This window comes from Vidua macroura, chromosome 3 (assembly GCF_024509145.1).
Source record: "Vidua macroura isolate BioBank_ID:100142 chromosome 3, ASM2450914v1, whole genome shotgun sequence".
Classification (NCBI taxonomy): domain Eukaryota; kingdom Metazoa; phylum Chordata; class Aves; order Passeriformes; family Viduidae; genus Vidua; species Vidua macroura.
Genome location: NC_071573.1, coordinates 2,778,823 through 2,801,300, shown reverse-complemented (window position 1 = coordinate 2,801,300; position 22,478 = coordinate 2,778,823).

The window sequence follows — 22,478 nt, the reverse complement described above, 5'->3', positions numbered from 1 at the left end:
AGGTTAGTCCTTTGCTTGAAACGCTGTTGTTCTTGGACCTTTGCCTTGAGCTTGAGGGCTTATATGTGTGGAGGAAGAGGAGGAACCAAGCTAAAAATAAAGTGGAACAAAACTCTGTTTATTGCCATGGAGTAGATCATGTTTTCCTAGATGTCCCAGCAGCCCTGTCCTCGCAGGCAGTGTGGACTGGCACAGCCTGCTTTCATCACATGCGAGCTGTGATTACCCCTGTCCCATATCACCTTCCTCATGTTTTGCTCTGTGCTCTATCTAATATTTTGCTCATGCTGGTCTCAGCAACAGCAAGAGAAACAGGCTCCACTTTCCATTACCCATCGAGCAAGGAGCATTTGCATTGCAGATGTAAGAGGCAGGTCAAGTTCCTTTGCTCCTTGGCTCCTCTGTGTCCCTCAGCGTGACCCTGTGGTGTCTGCTCCTGCCATGGCCCTGAACTGATGGCACATGCTGAGAGCTGCAGGGACTGCAGCACAAAAATACCTGTGTGTTCACAGAGCCTGGACCAAAAGCACTATCTGTCTCTCTTTGTGGAGAAGCACTGAAGCAGGGAAGGAGAGTGCACAGCACTCTCTGGGGCAGGACTTGGTACACACAGGAGCTGAGCAGATGTTAGCTTGCTTATGGGAGCAATGAGAATTTCCACAATTACATCAGATGAGCTGCAAACTAGAAGTGAGACAACTGTCCTTAGTCAGGATTTAGAAGAAAGCTTCTGTTGGACTGGACATTCCCTCCTTGCCCGTTTTCATGCTTTGAATTCATGACCCTAAACCCTCACCTGTGAAACCCTGTTGGTGCTGGGTGTTTGGCTAAAAGCACAGGATTGACTCAGAGCACAAATTGCCCTGTTCAGTATAGATGCCATAAAGGCAGGTAAAGTATTCAGATGTTCAAATATTTTCCATGAGAATCTCCCAGCTGAGGTTGTCTTTGACATCAACATCCACCATCACACAGATAAACAGTGACCAAGGAAAGGTAACAGAGGCCACATCCTCTGCCTGCCCAGCCACGCTCCTCTTGCACTGATAAAACATTCCTGCAGCCCTACAAGTTCAAAGAAATGGGAAAAGGGCTTCTATCAGCAATGTGGTTTTAGTCAGATTGCTGTGAATAGTTTATGCACAGTATCACGAGGTGCTCAGTTTCTGAAATATTGGTACAAGCAGAATATCATTTGGAGTTTGGGTTTAGTGTCTCAGTACTGAGGCACGGTGCATTTTTAGATGTTTTAGAAACCAATCCATAATAATATTTCTCTGTGTGAGTAGAGCACAGAGCGCTGGGGATGCCTCTGGTGTCCTTTCCCAACAGGTACTGCCTGTGCTCCCTGGGCCAGTGGCTATCTCCCGAGGATCAAACCAGGGTATCTTCACAGAAAATTCCCAGGGCTGGCATGCGAGTTTTGTTATATTATTAGCACACTTTGGTTATATTATTAGCTACTCTTTTAGGGCAGCTAATTGAGGAGCTGCAGCAGAGCTGTCTTTTCCTGAATCCCCAAAACCACAGAGGTCCCTTTTCCTTGGCAGCAGTAATTGAGAACATGTAGTCAGATTGCCTCTGGGAGTGGTGAGTTATTAAAAATCAGGTACTTGAGTACTGGTTTTGTGAGCTGGAATGACAGTAAAGGGCAGACAGGCAAATCTCTTGTGCAGAAACCTCAGGCAGGCCATGACCTGTGGCCAAATGCAGCTGTGTGGTGCTTCAAGTGTCTTATTCTAAAGTCCTCTTCATGCTTAGCAAAGGAGCTTGTGCACCCAAAGGGGTGCATAATTTTCTTCCTGTGTGGGCAGTTGCTTTGGTAAAAGATGTAATATCTTCTTACAAACTTTGTCTCATTTAGTGGGGAACAGTAATTTTAGTGTCATGTGGGTCGTGAAGTGCAGGAATTGTCCATCTGCATCCCTGTCCTGTGTCTGTGTTTTACCTCTCTAGGAAATGGGTGGTGAAAAAAAAAAAGACCCTAAGCCACCCTCTACCATCACTTTTTTCAACAATTAAGACATTTTCTTTTTCTCTTCCTAGTACATTTAGTGCCTCACAGATTACTAACTCAGTAAATCACTTCCCTCCCCTTGGCTCCTGTGCATTTCATCTGTGCTGGTTGCAGTAGGAGTGGGGTGACCAGGTGGAGCTCCCGTGTCAGCTCCATCCCTGCAGCCACTGGAAATTCAGGTTGTGCAGACAGTGTCATCATAGAACTATGGAATGTCCTGAGCTGGAAGTGACCACAAGGACCATGGACTCCAACTCTGGCCCTGCCCAGAACATCCCCCAGGAGTCACTCCACGTGCCTGAGAGCATTTTCCAAATGCTTCTCGAGCTCTGCCAGGCTTGGTGCTGTGACCACTGCCCTGGGGAGCCTGTTCCAGTGCCCAGCCACCCTGTGGGTAAAAAACTTTTCCTGATATCCAACCTCAACCTCCCCTGGCACAGCTTCAGGCCATTCCCTCGGGTCCTGCCCCTGCTCACTGTCAGGGTCTGCTGGCAAGACCCCAGCAGTGTGAAAGTCCTTTTTCCCTAGCCCGGCAGCCAAAGAAAAGGTCTGGAAGGAGTGAAGCTGACTTTTCAAGGTTGTTTATTTCTTCTTATCTAAAATATTCTCTCTCTGACCTGCCGAGGTCCACCTAGCGCAGAAGCCATGGCAGTCTGCCCCGAGCCCCGGGCGTCTCCCACATTAGATACCCAAAATTACGTGTACCATGTTCACAGTTCCTGTACCAACACCTAAAATCTGTGTTGGACACTGTGTCCCTATCCTAGACCAACAGAAAAATGTCACCATCACACCGAGACAAGGTGTGGAGGTGTGGAGACAAGGACATGGAGGACAAGAAGAAGGAAGGAAAGGCTAGGGCACACCCAGATTCTTCTATCTTGTACCCCTGAATTACATTCTAAAAAAAACCCAAAATTCTACATTTTCACCCTGTGTCAATTCCCCTATTACACTACTCAATCCCTTTTGGCTTGTAATTCCTCATATAAGGTTGGCAGCCTCTCGCATGGGCTAAAATGGAAGCCACAGGTGTTTTTGACTTCTTGCCAAGGTCCCTGAGCCCCCTGCCAGGGTCTGGAGGCATCTGGGACAGCCAGAGGGATGCTCTGGACTCTGACACTGACCAGAGAGAAGAGATCAGTGCCTGCCCCACCTCTTCCCCTCATGAGGAAGTTTTGTTGTCTGCACATGACCTGGGACAGCTCTCCAAAGGCTCCTCTGGATGCAGGATGAGGATGTGGCTTGTGGCCCAGCCTTGCTCCCCACTGCAGTGAGGCTGAAGTGACTCACTCTTCCAACCCACCACTACAACAGAGCTGGGTTTTGGTTAGTCCTCACCTTGTCATTTGAGGGTTTAGGGTAAAAAAAAAAAAAAAAAAAAAGAAAACAGCAGCAAGGCAGCCTGGCAGTGCCATCTGTGCTGAACACTTGCCACCCCTCACCGGCTGGGATCTGCACCACCATCTGCAGCCAGCATCTGCTGGGGAAACTTGTGAGCTCCAGCTTCAGTATAGAGGGGAGCAAATTACTATTGGAAGGAAAAAAAATCCTATATCAAAGCAACCTCCAAACCAAATCAGGAAGCAGGGTGTCACCTGGAAGCACATCCTGAGCCTGGGTGGGCTGGACATGAACCATCCAAGGTGAACGGGTGGAAGGTGGCAACGCTGCCTTTTTTTGTGCCAGCTTGAAGATCTTGCCTTGTCTCCTGAAAATGCAAATACAGATCCCTCCAGCTCAAAGTCTCCAAGATGTGACTCTTGAAAAATAAAGGCAGCAGGGTTTGCTTCTTCCATGAAGTAGCTCAGTGTCTTCATGGCACCTCTGGAAGTACAGCGTGGGTGAAATTGGCTCTTTTGTTTAAAGTCTTCACCTTGCCATTAAGATTGTTCTAAATCTCAGTGCTAAATTAAGTGTTGTGCTACTCTTATTCTGATTCTGTCTCCTCCAATGGCTGCTTATTAAAAAAAAAAAAAGACAAAAGAAATGTGTTATAATTCTCTTTGCTCACCATTCTCACACGAAATCAAATCCAGCTCTTTCCTCTGGTTTATTACTGAGCACCACTACAGGAGGTGGTTAAGGGTTTTTTTAACTGGCAGCTACAGAAGCATCACTTTAATTGCACAAAATGTGTGGTGGATATTGAGAACATTTTCAACCAGTTGTTTGCCTTGTTTGATTTGTGTGGCACCACTAATGTAATACCATCTTTACAAATTACTTTAATTATGACTTCCCCTGTGTTATGGAAACAGAATGGAGAGCTTTTTCAAAATTTAACAACCACACATTCTCATGTCCCATAATTTACAATATTCAAACCGATTATCACATCAGTAAAAACATGAAAAACAGTTTCACTGTTACAGTCATTATTGAGAATACATGGCTGGAGTTGTTGAAAATGTGCCATCTACATCTACATACATCTTAGTGAGTGCCAAAAGACTTTACTTAAAAGAATCTTGTATTTTTGAAGCAACCACAGTGTTACAAAAAACCACAGTGGTGATAAACAAGTAATCTTGCTTCTGTGGTCATGGCTCAAATTGTGCTTTCAAGTCTACTATTATCAGATTGATACAGATTTTAAATCTCTATTGTCATAAGTGTGAATAAGGTTTGCTTTAGGGGCTGGGAAAACACATTTAAAGCTGGGAATAAATTAATATGAATAAGAGGATGTGTGGGGAACTGTTTAATACTGCTGGGAGCAGAAAGACCAGGCTTTTTCAGTTAATACAAACAGAATGTTTGCATCCACATCTTCAGATGTGCACCCAGGAGTGACTGAAGGCTGCTGCATAGATGTTTTTGTTGGTAGGAGTTTGTCAGCAAAGACTGCAGCAGAGACAGCACTTGTAATGATAAAACTTACCTTTTTCCTAAAGAGATAAAAATCCCCCAATCAATGTGATTAATACAGTAAAGGGACTCTACTGCTGCTGCTGGTTCTGCATGTGCTGGTGGCTTATTTTGCCACTGTTGCTTCATCAGTGGGAGAGCATTTTTCTTGTCCTTGTGGCTCCACATTTAGTTTCAAAGTGACCATGGATGGAAGCCTTCACCTGAGCAGCCTGGGAGTGGCTTTGTGGAGTGCATGTATGGTCACACAACTGGGAGGAAAATATCCCTGCCCTGAGTCTGCAACATTATTTCAAATGCAATAAAGCATTAAGCCTTGATTTAGTTATAAAACTTAATGAAATGCTGCTACAGAGGTGTTTCAGGAGCCCTGCTGGCTTCCCTTGCTCTTCATGAAGCTGCTGAACAACCTTCTGCTGTGTTTGGGTTTAATTCTCATGGGAAAAGTTTACCCTTTTGTTTCTTTGTAGCTCACTAAATGCTGACAGCCAGCACAACATTGTGCAAGACATGGGAAAAGGGAAAAGAGGGCAGGGCAAACTCAGAAGAAACACAGCAGAGGATGTGCCCACCAAGGTAACCAGAAAGCAGCTCTAAGCAGCAAAACCATGGGACTTGCATCAGCCTGATGTTCCGTGGATAAATAAAATGAAGCTAATTAACACTGATGTGACTTAATTGCATTTCTGTGGGGTCCAACCACAAAGTCCCCATTTGCTGTTGAGTTCAGTACCTTGGATTTGTGCATGTGATGTCCCCTGAGGAGAGAGACTCTCGGGGATGAGGCACAGTGTTGGAGTCCAGAGCATCCCTCTGGCTCAAGACCTGGCAGGGGGCTCAGGGACCTTGGCAAGAAGTCAAAAACACCTGTGGCTTCCATTTTAGCCCATGGGAGAGGCTGCCAACTCTATATGAGGAATTACAAGCCAAAAGGGATCGAGTAGTGCAATAGGGGAATTGACACAGGGTGAAAATGTAGAATTTTGGGGTTTTTAGAATGTAATTCAGGGGTACAATGTGGAGGAATCTGGGTGTGCCCTAGCCTTTTCTTCCTTCTTCTTGTCCTCCATGTCTCGGTGTGATGGTGACACTTTTCTCTTCGTTTAGGATAGGGACACAGTGTCCAACACAGATTTTAGGTGTTGGTACGGGAACTGTAAACATGGTACAGGTAATTTTGGGTATAAAATGTGGGAGACGCCCGGGGCTCGGGGCAGACTGCCATGGCTTCTGTGCTAGGTGGACCTCGGCAGGTCAGAGAGAGGATATTTTAGATAAGAAGAAATAAACAACCTTGAAAAGTCAGCTTCACTCCTTCCAGACCTTTTCTTTGGCTGCCGGGCTAGGGAAAAAGGACTTTCACACTGCTGGGGTCTTGCCAGCAGACCCTGACAGCACAGCAAGGTCAGCCTCGTTTCCCTCTGGAGCTGCCAGCCTGCTGTTTCCCATCACACTCCCCGTGCTGCTGGTGCTGCCGAGGCTGTGGTGGCTCAGGGCAGCTGGCAGCAGACCCGACACACGTCGATAGTGTCGATGTTACGCCTGGTTTGTCACGAGCAAGGGACTCTGCATCATCCCTGCATTGAAACAGTCACCCAGAGTGACACTCCGGGGCTCTGCTTCCGACCCCTCCATCCACGGAAGGAGTAAGCAAAGGAAGCTGGGAGACAGACGTGCAGCTGATGCAAACACAAATCCTCCTAAAGACCTCCGTGGGGCTGAGCCAGTTCCATCAGCAGACGAAATTTCCCTCTTTTCCCAGGTGTAAAATGGTGGCCTGCAGCCTGGCCCAGCCATACCCAGCCTGAGCACTGTCACTTGCTCCCAGGAACATCTTTCCTTTATTTTCAGAAAGGGATGGTGAATGCCCAAGGGAGGAGCTGAGGGCACAGAGCTGGAGCACCAGAGGCAGTGTTGCTGGCTAACCACCTTGGTGGCTGCTGGGTTTCCTCTTGGGTGGCTCAGTTTGGCAGAGTGTGAGACACTGACCTGGTGTCCTTCTGTATGGCAAGGATGTGTTGTATCAGCCAGCAAAAGCCTGGATGTGTGTAATCCTTTACAGCTCATCCATCCTCTGCTTCACAGACACTTTGCTTTTTCCTCATAGGCTTCTCTCCTCTAGACCCCTTCTCCAAACACTTTAAAGTCCCAGCCTCAGTGTTTCTCTTTGTCACTTCTAAAAGTACACTAATTTTTTTGTATCCCAGTGTAGTTTTATTAGTTATTGCTACTGCGCTTGAACTTACAGAACTTTTATTCCTTTTTTTTCCTTAGTGATGACAAATATCACCAAGGGCCTGTGGTAGGACAGGTGTAATGCCAGAGCCTAAGTGGTTTTGTCTGTCTGGATTTCCAATATCGATTTATTATCCCTATTACAGGGGGTAATAAATAAATAAATGTATATTTTTACATAATCAGCAACTACAAAGATCTAGGGACTTCCTGAGAATCTGAAAATCTGATTGCAAAAACAAGCAAAAAGACATCTCCAGCAGTTAAAACTCAGGGTTGTGCTTTGAACTTTCGCCACATTTTTTAAACAAAGTCTTCAGCTGTGATTGCATCCAGTTTGAGATCGTTGCCATAATTAATTTTAATTAAAGCATACTGAACTTAAACCTTGTGAAGGTTTCTTTTGTGTCCTTGTGTAAGCACCGATATTCACGTATGGTAGGACATCACTCACATGCAATTTTGCAGTTCAGTGTTGACTCACGCAGCACCTGCCAGCTTAGCCACGCTTTGAAAATTCAAAATATGCTCCTGAAAGCAGGTTGTAGTGAATGCCAATACAATGATTACATAAACAGAGCTATCTACTGTCATGTGTAAATGCAATTTTGTAAATACCACATCACACGTGTCCTCGCACGTGCTGATAGGTTTTTATGGCATACAGGGGATTGATTTTGCTGTGCCCCCATCAGTCTATTCCATGTGATGATCTCGGTTTGAGGTGATGATGTGCTGTGGACAGGGATTTGATCCATGCTTCCAAAATCTCTGTAACTCTGGCTGTTTGACTGACAAATGAATCTCCTGCTCCCTCCCAAACTGGAGCCAGCCCCAGCTGCTGCATCACTTTTGGGAAGCTGTGAAAAACAGTGAGTGTGGCTACAGCTGACTTGAGGGTGAGAAACGTTTGCTATGGATATAAAAGTGTCCCTGGCAGAGCAGGAAAGGCCATCCTAATACTTAATTGGCTTTATTCTCACTATACATTCCTTTGGCAACTGTCTGCAGGGCTGAAGCAAGTGATATTATTCCCTTCAGACTTCATATAAAGGGATTCTGACACAGAAATCAGAAAACCAGCAAGTATATGGAGGTGTGACACTACTCATTTGCTTAAGAGAATATCATTTGGATTTAGTAGAAAATTAAAGAGAAGTATTTCTTACATATATTTGAAACAAATGTATGGAGAAAATAAATTATTTAACATACAAATCTCTGTATAAGCAGGTTCCTGTGTTTAGGTAAGGCTGGAAATAGTATTAATTGAAAAAAATGTTGGTTGAAAAATGCTTGTCTTCCTGAAATTTACTGCCACCTTGAATTAGTATTCCTCATGTTAAGTGCTTGTCAAGCACACAGCCAGTAAAAAACGCGGGTGGTGTAAACAGAGCTGTGTGATCGGGCAGATTAAAAAGGTTTGCTAATGCCTTTTGGGGGGTCTTCCTGTTTCCCAGATGAAGAGTTTTCCTGCCCAGAACACGCTGAGATATCTGTATGAGCCCGTGTTGGCTCAGCCAACAGTTCACCTCTGTTCTGCAGATTTTAGCCACAGGAATCGTTTCCAGTTCCGCTTCCCTATTGCCTCCCGTTCTCAAAGGGGAGCGGGCGCGATCAGGAATACCCAGTGTCACTATTGTCGTTGCTAAACCAAACGAGAATAAAGTTGAAAAAGCTCTTGGATGGCCTCCTGGAAGCCAGTGTTTAACTCCTGGTGTTGGGATGAAAAACACAGGTTTTTCTACACCCTGGGAAGCGTCCAACACTAGTCTGCACCAGAACTGCTGAACAGACTGGACTTTGAGATTGAGCCAGGAGATTAATTCGTACTTTCCTGTCACAGCCTCCTTCCTCTTGAAGGTGGAAAGCAAGCCAAAAACCCCTAGAGCAGTGTGTCTGGCCTTTGCTGTTGGCTGCCAGGGCCCTGAGTGCACCCGTTGCCTGGCTCCTGGGATCCCCACGCACCCCATTCCCACCCCTGGCTGCTCCTCGTGTGCCTGCTGGATGCCCCCATCTGGTCACCTCACGGCCACCAAGCTGCCTCCTGGCATGGCCACCTGCCTCCATCTCTTGGGCAATCCATCCATCCATCCTAGCTCCCCTTTGTTAAAGGGCAAATATTTGTTCTGGACCAAAATACTTTATTCTGGACCAAAATACTTGGGGAGCTGGCCAGCCTTTGTCACACAGAGCTGGTCTTTACGAAGAGAGATCTTGGAATTTCCTACAGGGAATGGGGGTGACCTTTCCTTGGCTGCTACCAAATTACAGGGAGGAAAGCAAGTAAACCAGGGTCAGAGCAAAAGGAGGTGGTGCTCCATGGAAGCAGTGGTGGAGCTTAGGACCTCAGGAAGTCTTTTCCAAAGGGTGGTGGTGTTTGGATGGTGTTTCATGAGTTCAGAGGGAAGATGGCAAAGTGCCTGGAGGAGAGGCCCTTTGATGACTGAATGACAAAGTGCAGCAGGCTCTGGGAGCCCCTGAGCTGAACATAAGGAGAGGTTGGGAGAACATTAGGGACAGAAGGATCATGTTACATTTATGCTGCTCCTGCCCTCCCCTTGCTCTTCACCTCTGGCCATGGCTGGGCACAGAATGATGGGCACAGAATGATGGGCCAGAAGGGTCCTTGTCTGGAGTGACCGTGGCCACCTTGTCACCTCATTTGTGGCTTTCAGGAACAAAACACAGCCTCTCAATGGTGGTTCACAGAGATCACCTCTTGCAGAGGTCCTGCCTCTGCGTAATTAATGATTCAGTCTTCAGAACAGGAGGGTTTGGGGCAACACTGCTGCCTTCTTGTGTGGATCCTTGGCAACATGAAGTGTTTTTTTGGTGATCAATTTGGATGGATTGCCCTATTGGTGTCTCAAATCTGTGGGCATAGGAACAGTGAGTAACACCAAAAATAAGTTTTATTATTATTTGACTGACTTTTTTTTCTTAAACATTAAGTAAATTAATCATCTTAATTAAGCAGATGTGATCTTTCAAATTTAACAGAGCAAAATTGCTTATTGCTGGTGGATTTACTTATAGATCTGTGACCAAAGCTCCACATGAAAGCCTAGCCCTGCATTAACTTTAATTGTACTTGTGCAACGTTTCTCTAGGTTAGAAGTTATACAATATAAACTTGGTTTGTCTAACTTACCTTTCACAAGCTCCTACAATAATCAAATGAACCCCCAAGTGAGGAGCAGCAGTGTCTATGCTCCATTCTGATCCATTGAAGCTCCAAAATCCAAGCTGCAGTAAAGAGGAAAAACAACAGCATGGTTTCATACCACCTCAGACATGCCAGTGGAATAATTAATTTGTTCTTCTTGATGATCTTCTTCCATGTTTCCAAGTCAAAACTGATTTGAGCAAGACATCAGTTCAGAGAGAATTAAATGCAGGTTTTGTTCATTGTGATAATTAAAAAAACCCTTGTTTTTCTCTCAGTCCCCTGACTTTGCCTGATGTTTTTCTCTCAGACAAAGGGGTCAGTGCCAGAACGGATGTCAAACAACGAAACATGAAACGACAACGATGATTTGCATTTTATTTGGTTTCTCATCAGGTTCCCATCTCCCCACTGACTCTCTCAGGATGAGTGTGTGCTTTCCACGTGGGTTGGAGGCTTTCCTCCAGCCCCAGGTTTTGGCCAAGGCACCTGCAATGTCTGGAGGCCTTGGGCTCTCTCAAGAAAGGCAAACGATGCAATTTTGCTAACGCAAGATCCGTTGTGTGGATTAAACAGAACTAGATGGATCCTCAGCTATGGCAGAGGCTATCCCCACGCAGATGCCAGAACGTATGAGTCCACTGGACAGCTGTAATCAGGTCCAGGCAGTAATCCCTGCCAGCTGTTGCACAGATGTGCACATCAGAAGCATTTCTATTTCAGGAAGGCTAACAGGCACCATCTAAGTCCTCCTCTCTTTGCCCACAGCACAGCCCCTCCAGTAGGATGTAGCACCAAGGTCTGTTGATTTCTAAATAACTCTCCAAGTCACTTGAATCTAAAGATTTCTGGTGATAAAGTGTAATGGTCTATGGAAGAGAATAGCTGGTGCACACCTCGGAGCCTGATTTTGATCTAAGTTAACCTGTCCAAGTTATGCTGCTGCATAATCAGGAGTGGCTTTCACAAGAGAGATCCAACAGAGAAATGAGGCAGGAAACAATGCTCTGAACAGGCAGAGGTTGCAGGTTTGCCAGCAGGATTGCCAGGAAGTGCAGGTGCTCTGCAGAGCGGGGTCACAGTGGCAGCTGCTTCTCTGCAGAGGAGTTACAATGGGTTTTCTAGCAACTGCTCCAGTCCCAGGGGACAAAGTCCTCTAAAAGGTTCTCCAGTAACCACCCTGCAATCAGAAGCTTAGGCTGACTGGGAGAAAAGGTGCTGGAGCCTGAACTCTGGTCTCTTCTGCCTCCTTGGAAGGGGCAGGGAAAGCCCCTGGTTGCGTTGGCAGAGGCAGTCGCTATCAAATATGGGAAATAGGTGGGCAGAAGGTGCTTTTGACTTTGTGCACCCAACTGGAGGTGTTCTCACAGACTCCAGAAAGGAAAGAAACTGCTCTGAGGCAGATTCTGTCATCCTAAACCAAGCAAGATGCGCAGGAAAATACCAGGAAATTTACTCAAATGAGGATTACTGTGCTTGAGCCCAGCCATTTGTCACTACTTTTCTTCACCTTGTTGTGACCCCAGATATTCTAACTTGAACATAGCCCATTCTTTTGCTGAACCCCCATGCACACCTATAACAAAGTGAATCTACATTGAATATTTAGTATAATCTTACAGTTCAATTATACATATACAGTTAAATTATGTAGGTACAAAATACACATATATTCACACATATAAAGAAAACACATATATACACACACATATACACAATAATCTCAGCTTCAAAAGACAAAAAAAAAAAAAAAAAAAGTAGAGGTATAATACAATCAATAACTCATAGTGTTTCTGAAAGCCTTTTATGAGGGTAACCACAAATAAGTTCAACAGTCCAGGTCAGGAACACCAGCTTGGATACTGTCAGGGGCATATGGAGAAAATTCCTTGCAATGATTACAGAGCTGTAAACTGCTGCTGAGTGGTAACCAATGCTACATGCAAATGTGGAAATTGCTTGTTAAGTGTAATGTTCAGTGATAAGTGTTTTGATTACAGTTGTTTTAGGGAAATCTGATACATGGCAGCAGCGAGATTGAAGGAATATTAATTCCACCTTGGATCATCTCAAGCCTTGGGACTGGCAGAAGACGGAGAAAACTTTTCTCTCCTGGATAGCTTTAAGTTATAGACAGTTCTGAATTATTTGGGTTTTTACAGGTGAAAGAAAGAGCAGGACATCAAGGCTGTTATAGCCTGTCCAAGTCAGAGTGCAGAACCACCCCACTGGCATCTGCAGGTACAGAACACACACCACCAGCTCTCCAAAACTCAGCAGGCAGCTTCATTGGCCAAAACCTAATCTTGCACTGGAAAAAGAAAAGGAAATCCTGGTCACAAAACCACATCTTTTTCCCAAGGATGTAGGAGCAATATTTGTCACGAAACTATTTTTTTCTGAAGATGTTGGAAATAAGATGTGGAGAGATGCCTTCTGGTGAGGGGCTCCATAGCTCAGAGACCAAGCTCATGGGACGTGGTGTTGGGTCTTCCTCCCCAGCACCAACTCTGTGCAAAGTGGCCTCTTAAAACTGGCTCTGCTTACAGATTATGCCCTGGAGGATAGTCTATGTATCTTCCCACCCTGCTCCCTCTCTCACCTTGCATTTGGGTTTGGGAGCCCCTCAACAGGCATATCAAAGTTATCAGGTGCATTTGCATCTGAGCTCTAATTTTTTTATTTGCCTTTGATCTCTGATTCAATCCTCTTCTTTTTTTTCCCAGACGGATTCATACGAGGGCAAAGCACTTGATTTTTGAAAAGTACAAATGAAAAGTAAGTAACAGAATGTAGGGAATATACACTGCTAATTCCTGACATTTTAATGAACTCTGTGGTCTCATTCCGGCACTGAGCACGTCTGGTCAAAGCAGCCCCCTCAGGGCAATGACAGGCTCATAAATGAATCTCAGACAGCATTTTTGTGCATTTTCTCCATTGCATATTCAACACAGTCTTGTGCTTGGTGAACAAAACAAAGGGTTTAAGGACTATCTTTAACTGGACACCAAAATTTTGTTTGTCCCAAAAGAGAGCCAACAACAATAATCTGGGGAAGGAGAGGGAGGATGACCATCCTGTGGTTCCTGACTAAAACCAGCCTCAGATGGGGATCAGGACATTTTCTAGACGTACATGTGCAGACACATGATTTTGCACAGAACCGCTCTTTGTCCCCGCAGCGTTCAGCCCATCCTCTATTTTATCTGCTTTTTACCAGTTTGTAAATTCCCCTTCACAAATGGAAACGTCCCTGGGGAGCCTCCAACGTCCACTTGCAGCCGGATGCCACGGTGATATGAGTCTGGGGGGTGCTGTGCTGCACCTTCCTGTGCTGAGAGGGACCTGCCAGCCCTGCTCGCGCTGCGGCACTGCCAAAGCCGCCCAGCTGAAGGGCTGGAGATGCCACTGGAGCATCTCAAGGGCCATTTCCTAGCAGGATGTGTCAGCTTGTGTAGAGGTCTACACCCCCAGTCATTACTGGCACGGCTGCCTCAGATACCTGGCAGATCCACGATCCACAGGCTTAACGTTGGCAGGCCAGCTGTCGGCACTTTGACAGTGAAGTGGATTAAAGCCTTGATAATCTGTGAGTGATGGGTGTTGTGAATGTGCCTAAAAGGACTGGCTCGCAGAGAAAAGGCTTCCTACACTCAGCCAGGACCATTAGTGGCATATGGTTTGCTGGCTGCAGTAAGTACAGGAATATGTCAACCAAACAAAATGCTGCATGATCATTATGCTGCCCTTAATCAACTTGAGGGTGCCTTCCTGAATGCCACAGAGATATGCACCAGCTGCTGTTGAATAGGCTTTCTTCCCTCCAAATAAGACCATAACCAACAGGACATCTGAGTCCAGATAGTTTTCCAACACCTCATCCATCTCCTGGTCTGACTCATGAGATTACACCCAGCATCAGTGCACTGGAGAGGACAAATCTCATTCCATAGCCAGTAGTTTCAATGCAGTTGATCCTTCTGCCCAGCACATCCTGCCCAGGCAATGAAAGAACGAAATAGTATTTTTTGTCTACAGAATAAAGAGGCTATTTCAATCACCCTTGTGTCCCATGCCTTTTATACTCTGAGTGATGGCAATGTCACAGGTCAATGTCTTTATCTACTTGGTATGCCTTCATTCCATTTCTCCAAGCCAGCCCCTCAGAAACAGCCAGCAGGAGCCATACCAGCCCCCAGCATGTGGGGATAAGCGTTTCAGTGTTCATGCCCTGAAAAAGAATGTTTAACGAAAATGTGGTTTTGACTGTCAGAGACCGTGCAGCAACTGGACACAAGGTCCTTGACCATTATCTTTCTGACATTTCCAGTCAAAAAATCGTTGACTGGAACAGGCTGTGACTTTTCACTTCATGATGGAATATCATCCATGTGAGAGTGAATTTCTTAGCTTGCTTGAAAAATTCATTGGGAATTTGTTTGCACCACACCAGCCATTGCTATTTGCCTCACACAAGGACCACATTTCCCGAGTTTCTCTTTTATGGAGAAATTATCAAGCAACTTCAGGAATGGGGGGAGATTCAGACAAAGGGTAAATTCCCTGCTGAACCAGGCTGCAAACCCACAATTTTTAATGCACCTGGAGTCTGAAACCATGATGGCTGTAGACAGGAAGGACCAGACCTCCACACTTATGAGCTCTTATCATATCCTGAAGTCACTGGAACTGGTAACTTGTACCGCCCGAGTCAAAACTTCAATACCAGTGATGGCATAACTCTGTAGCAATCTCTTGACATAAAAGAGATTTGGTTGTGGATTAAGCCCAGCTGGACATTAAGCCACTCTCACACAGCTGCTCTCTCAACCCCCTTCTCTTCCCCCTCCCCACCTCGCTGGAATGAGGAGGAGAATCAAAGTAAACTTCTTAGGTTAGAAAGATAGAGTACAGTCCAATAGAGAGATAGGAACAGTTTAAGAATGGAAAATAAAGTAAAATTCAGTAATTATGGCAAATAATAATGATATTTTAAAGGGAAAAACAAGTGATGCACAACACAATTGCTCCCCACCAGCTGACAGATGCCAGACCCTCCCCCTCCTGAACCCAGGTCATCCCCTCTCCCAGGTAACTCCCCCCAGTTTATATACTGGGAATAATGTTCCATGGTGTGGAATATCCCTTTGGTCAAGCCAGGTCACCTGTCGCAGCTATGCTCCCTGTCAGGTTTTTTGGGTACCTCCTCACTGACAGCATGTGAGACAAGGAAGAAGTCCTTGATGTAGGATGAAAGTGACTTAGCAAAACCCAAAACATCAGTGTGCTATCAACACCATTCTTATTCCAAACCCGAAACACAGCACTGCAACAGCTACTGGGAAGAAATGAGTTCTGTCCTAGCTGAAACCATTGCACAAAGTGCCCAGGAAGACACGAGGAGCTGGTAGGCTGATCACTACCTTGCTTTGTCCCTTGCCAGGTGCTCCTCGGTTTGTAAGTGCCATGTGCAAAGGGGACATTCAGAGAGCATGTCCCAGACCTGTCCTCCCAGCCCTGGGAAGCCTGTGCATTCCTCTTGCTGAACATGAGGATGGCATCACCTGCAACATGAGCCCAAAAACATCCGAGAGCACAGATCTCCTGTGCTGTTCCTAATTCTGCCAAAACACATCCTGATGGGCAGGACGAAAGCAAATCTCTCTGGGGATTATTTCAGAGATGCTGAACCCCAGCCCACCACTGCAGAATGAGGAGATGCTGTTCCCCTCCCAGGCCCCCCTGTATGAACTCATCTGTATTAGAGGAGATTATAATAACCAGCTGCCTCAGTTGGTGTTTTGAAGCTAAGCGCTTGTAAATGCTTGAAGATATTTGTATTAAAGATAGGCTAAGCAAAAGCTGGTATGAGAAGTAAAGCTTATCATGTGCAGGAAGATTGAGGTTTTTCATTGGGCTTTAAATCATACCTTTTCTTTTGAACAATAATGTAAAACCATAAAACTTTGTTACTGAGAGGCACCATAATGAGTATTTTGCATTGAAATCAAAATAGTTTATTTTAAAAGTACTCAAGCTCTCTTCAAGCTACCAAGTCCTTACTCAGATATTTAACCTCAAATCAGAATTTGAGCTATTGCCATTTGTCTTAAAATTGAAAGCATCAGCATAAAAATGAACCACAAGTAAATTCATTTCAAGTACTGCCGAATACAAGTTGAAAGCCAATTGTTAAACAAGCAACTACTCTCCTAATCACAACAAAAAGAGAGTGCCATAACACAAGGTGAAAATAGGCAGAAAGCAAACAGAACACACCATTGATTGAGTCCTTCATTATCTAGGATAGCTTTTAATGGAGGAACCTGCCTGTGTGTCACTGCTCTTATCTCTCCAAAGGCAGTATGCACACACTGTAAAAATCAGTCTCTTCATTTTCTGCTTGAAAAGATCATTGTGAAAAAAAGGTGTCAGGGACTGTGGGTCATGCTGATTTATTGGCAATTAAACCTGCAGGATTTCTGCACTCTTTTCAAAACAAAGTATCTCTGGGTAATTCAGCCTGGCACATTACATAGTGGGCTAGATACTAAAAGGCATGAATCTTTTTGTTTGTGCACAACAAAAACATTTGACTTGGTCTTATTTAGGAAATTGCTACTATTTTCTGTAAGGTATTTGTATTACCCATAAAGAGAGGGAGGTAAGTTAACTCTCAACAATGCATGATTCTTTCCAATAGTGAAGATGCTGATTTTATTCCTCATCTTTTGTTGAGGATAGCAAGTCTACACTCCTGGTTAAGAGTAAATAGATGACAGAGGTAAATATATGACATCTTGCTAAGGTAGACCACATTTGCTTCGCTCCATGATTGATTTGTCCATTCTTAAGTTCTTCTGCACAAGCTTTCAAATGAGACTGTATCCTGTCTGGTCTCCTTGTGTGTATTTTCCAGCTGTATTATTTAGAAGATTAAAACAAAACAAAACAAAACAAAACAAAAGTCGCCCTCAAGTTACACAGCTAAACTGGAAAAAAAAATCACTATTCTGTTTTTGCAGAACCATCTCATGCAGGCTTACATCACTTACTGAGCTGGCATAAGCTATACCACACAAACAGGTGCAATTAGGATTGATATTCCCACACACAGTGTTTCCCAGACTAGCAATATTCTCAGGTTCTTTCTAATACAGGTAACTTCTTAGCTCTGCAAACATTTTTGGAGATCTGATATTGAAAAGTCCTAATATTTTGATGGCAATTCAATACATTTAATTCAGTTCTTGGACATGAGACATGGGAGGAATACTGCAACCAACACTGCACATTTTTCCAGTCAGTGGTTGTATGGTTGAGAAATCATCTAAATATTAATTTTTACAGGTAACATTACCCCTATGACTTCCTTTATAGTTTACCTGCTTGTCTGAGGCCTGGATTTACACTGGTGAGATGTTCATAGAAAGGTGGGTCTCAGCAGATGTTGACAGACCCTCAGTCCCAGGAGGAGCTTCTAAAGGGAAAAGGAAAATGCTGAGGGCACATTCAGTCCCTAAAATGAGTGACTGTGGACCTGTCTGTATATAGCTACAACAAGAACAAGAATTTCAGCACTGGCTGCCATTCAGGACATAGAGTTGAGAGAGAGCAAATGTGGCAGGCAGCAGGGTGGTGGGAGAAGAAATGCTGTGAACCACAAACTGCACAATGTCCCTCGTGGCTTTGCCTAGGGCCAGGGAAGAAATCAAATGCTAAACTAGGCTAGTGGTAGGAGACAGCAAAGCAGGAGACATTGCCAGATAGAAACCGCAAGCAGAAAGTTACGGTGTGGGAGCTGAATAGGCAGACACACCAACCTGGAGTCACAGGAAGTCCCTTTGAAATTAATACTTCAAACGGGGCTGTCAGTGTAAATCAGAGATGCCACTTGCAACAAAAATTCCTAGAAGAAGCAGGTGTCCAACCAGTGCTGGGCCAGCATTTCTCTCACAGCATCCCTGCGCAGAGAGAAAAGTTAGCCAGAGCCGTGAACAGCAGCCTGGTTTGCTCCCGTGGAAGAGACAGTGCTGCTCCCAGATGGATTAACCTGCTAGCTCTTGTGCCAGCTTTTCACATGGTGGCACGCCAGATGTAGGTCACCAGGATCAAAGGGCTTGTGGTTTCATGAGGAGAAGTGCTGAGACACTGTGAAGCCTGGCTGAGTGGTCACACGTGTGGCAGGAATCCCAGCACAGCAGCTGGGGCTCGCTGGCTCTCGGAGCACACACCCGTGGCACTGCACCTCCAGCACCCTCCCCTCTGCTTTGCAGCAGTTCCCTTCTTGCCCTTCCCTGCTCTCCACACTCCTGGGTGCAGCCTGGGAGTGCTGAACGTGCACTGAAATTAGATGACAGCTCGGGTGAGGAGGTGCTTTCATGGTGCTGGGTGGCACAGGTCAGCCAATGCATCCCCTGGAGGATCCCTGCTGTGCCCTCTCCTCTCAGAAGGAAATTGCAAATGCCAGGAGGCAGGTGTTGTCTTCCCACTGGGCTTGTGCTCCACATGACAGGTTTGGATGACTGTGCTCTGTGAAGGCTCCTCCCAGGATGCCCTTCTCCATCCATATCTTGCACTGAAATAAGAGTGGAGAGCTGAGGATATTGACCCTGATGCGGGAGAGGTGGAAGGCCTGATTTTCTGCCCATAGCAGGAAACAACCCAAACAACAAAAACACTTCACGTTTTTCTAAGTTTTTTTTCTTGCATTCAACCACCTGTGGTGATGGCAAATCACCCAGAACCACGGCTGTGCCCTGAAAGGGAGAGGACAGCAGCCTCTGGTAGAAACCAGGCAGGAGGCAGGAAGGAGGGCTGCAGTGATGACAGCTGCCTTGGCAAAGCAGGCACGGCTGTCCTTCAGTGGGCAGGACATTCAAGGACAGCCTGGAGCTGGGCCAGGAGGCACCAGCAGCCTCTGTGAGTCTGTCTTGGCTCAAAGCAGGAGGTGACAAGGGCAGGGTGGAGGGCACCTCCTGCCACCTCCTCAGCACCTGCCTCGGCTCCTGCAGCCCATCCTCCCCACAACTCCTGCTTCGGGGGGGGGCTGCAGGAGGTGCTGTAGGACATCCTGGGGAACTGAGACCCATGTGGAGCACCATGACTGATGTCTGTCCCACTTATTTTAAAGGTCTGTGTTGGAAAATAGCACCACGTCCTTGTCATATTTATTGGATGAGTTCTGCTTGGCGTGGTTGCTGCTCTGCTGGAGGTTTCCCTCCGTAGCTCTGAGTAGAAGATGGAGCAAGAGGGAGACCAAGGCGGCGTGTGGGCTCAGGCTGCCAGCAGCCACAGGCCTCCATCGTGGGACAGGGGACACTGCAGGAAAAAATGAGTTAATGCCTTCGGGCTGAAACGTGGGAGCAGGCAGCTTTCAGCTTCTTGGAGGTGATCTAATGCACGGCAGGGCGACACCGGTGGCCTTGGCTCTGTCCGATGCCCTCCACCACCTGCTCCCTCCTGCTCTCACTAATCACACGCAGAATTCAGCAGGGAAAATAGATCATGGTGAGGCAGCAGGGATCAAATGTGGTGTGGACACTGAGCAGAGACAAACACAGTCCCCTTGATCATCTGGCTGCTGCCTGGGCCCTAAGTGAGGCATCCTGATGCTGACTGAGGTTGCCGGTCACGAATCAGTAGGAAGGAATGAACATCAGGAGAGGTGTGAGTGCAGCCCTGATGACCCAAAACTTCTCTGCACCCCACTAGGCCAGGCCAGCTAGAGTTCCTCTAACCCTGCACAGACAAGCTGCAGCTGTACACGCATGGCTGGGAGGCTTAGCTCTGCCTACTGAGCCTTATGGGGATGAGTGGGACATGAGGCAGAAAGTTTAAGCCTCTCTAAGAGGCTGCACTTTCTTTTGTCCCCTGTCCCAGAGGCGTTGCTGCAGGCACCAGTGAGTTCACAGGCTGCCAAAGAGTGAAGGTGACAGTGGGTGGACCTGGAGAGGAAGGGGAGATGCAGAAGGTGCTCCAGAAAACCTCAGATCTTGGTTACTGTGTTTATTGAGGAAAAAGTGGTAGACTTGGAAAAATGTAGTACGGCTTAAAGCCAAAAAGACCTAGCATGGGTATGCTGAGGAATAGAGAGGACTGAGGAAGATAAAGGTGACAATGTTTTTCAGGAGATGTAGGAATACTTTATTTTATTTGGAGAGTTGTGCTCCAAGTTGGTTCAAACAAAATGCTGGTTCAAAGGCCAAGTTTTATTTTTGTTTCTTTGAGGGGCTGTCGACTTCAGGGCACTTACAGCTTTTATCTTTTTAATTCTTGTTTGGTTTTGTGGTGGTTTTTCCCACTAAACTCTAAAGGGGGAGAGAGCATGCATTCGTACTGAACTCGGATTGCATTTTTAAAGGGTAAGTGAAAAGAACCTGTGAGCAGACCCACTCTAAAGGCCAGGGCGTAAATGCAATCGAAGGCTGAGAGCAGACACCACCTTTGGTGGCCCAAACTCAACCTTCCACATAATGAATTGAAGCTGGAGGGATCCTGGATTCAAACGTCTCTCTTTCAGGTTGCCGCCCAGCAGGGCAAAAGTCAGAGCAACACACCCTGATCCCAACGGGCAAACTGTGCTGCGCTGGGCACTGCTCCTCCCTCTGCCAAGGCAGCTGAGGTGTGGAGGGCACACAGGGCACGCTGATGTGCACTTTCAGAGGGATAGCAATTCAGGCAAAAGAGCTTTTTAGGGCAAAGCATTGCTGGTACCAGCAGTGCTAGGTCTATTTTTAATGATTTGGGAATGGAGGGATGCTTTCAGCAATACATAATTAATACAAGTGCACTTCTGTTGTCTGCCGAGAGGGTTGGAAGGCCCTGGCTGACTTCTGAGGCTGTGAAAGGAAAAAGAAAAGGTTGAATGAATCACAACGCATTCCATCAGTGGAAATTAGGTAGGAGCTCAATGAAAGTTGCTGAGAATAATTTATTCTGGTCAGAACTCGGTGGCTGGGCTCTGTTTCTGAAGCTGGCCATGCTTCATGGTGCAGTTGAAGGAGCCTCTCTGTCACGGGATTTGATGCTCTGCCCTTGGGAGAATATTCCGCCTGCTATAACCCCGAGCCTGATATATCCTTGCTCTTAAAAAAAGCAAGAGGTTGTTGTCTGAAACTGTTTCAAATAAAAAAAAAGAAACAACCCAACCACTGGTTCCTCCTAAGGTGGAGTGAGGGGAATTTCCTTGAAACGCATTCCCATCGTTCCTTAGAAATAAAATTACCACAAGTCATCACGAGGCAAGCTTCAGCTGTATCCTTCAGGAGGTGAGGAAACCCTGGGAAAGCGATTAAACTTTTTTTTTTTTTTTTTTTTTTTTTTTTTTTTTTTTTTTTTTTTTTTTTTTTTTTTTTTTTTTTTTTTTTTCCAGTGGAAGATCAGCTCAGAAACAAGACGAGCGACTTCCAGGGGTCCTTCCTCTTTATGGTGTTGTAAAAGCGCAAGTGCGTGCAGGGCTTCATTTTTTGTCAAGAGGAAAAAAAAAAATAATTTATATATATATATATACACACTCATATATGTGTGTGTATGTATGTGTACGTGTATATATACATATATGTATGTATGTGTGTATATACATATATGTATATATAGATATATGTATATATGTGGCAAGCACATTTGTCTCTGTGCACCTCAATAAAAAATCCTGAGAGAGAAATGTGCTTGCCACATATAAATGTATAGATATATACGTGTATATATGTATACACGTTTATGTATACCTATATATGTATATTTACATATATATACATGCATATATACATATATATACACATATGTATATATATTTGTATATATATATACATGTATAAAATATATGTGTATATATACACATATACATGTATAAAATATATGTGTATATATACACATATATGTATAAAATATATGTATCTATATATATACACACATATATATGTATAAAATATATATATGTGTGTGTGTATATATGTATGTATATATGTATAAACAAAGAAGGCCAGGAAAGGGAAGTGAAACTAAAAGGAGGGTTTATGCACTTCTATTTTAATTTTTTTTTTTTTTTTTTAAATTCAGAAAGTGTGGCATTTCTGGGGGGAAAAGGGGAACTTTCCCGAGGCGGCGCGGCCGCCCGCAGCCCTCACGGCCCCGGCGGGCGCGGGGCGGCGCTGCCGGCGGCGGGGGAGCGAGGGAGGGAAG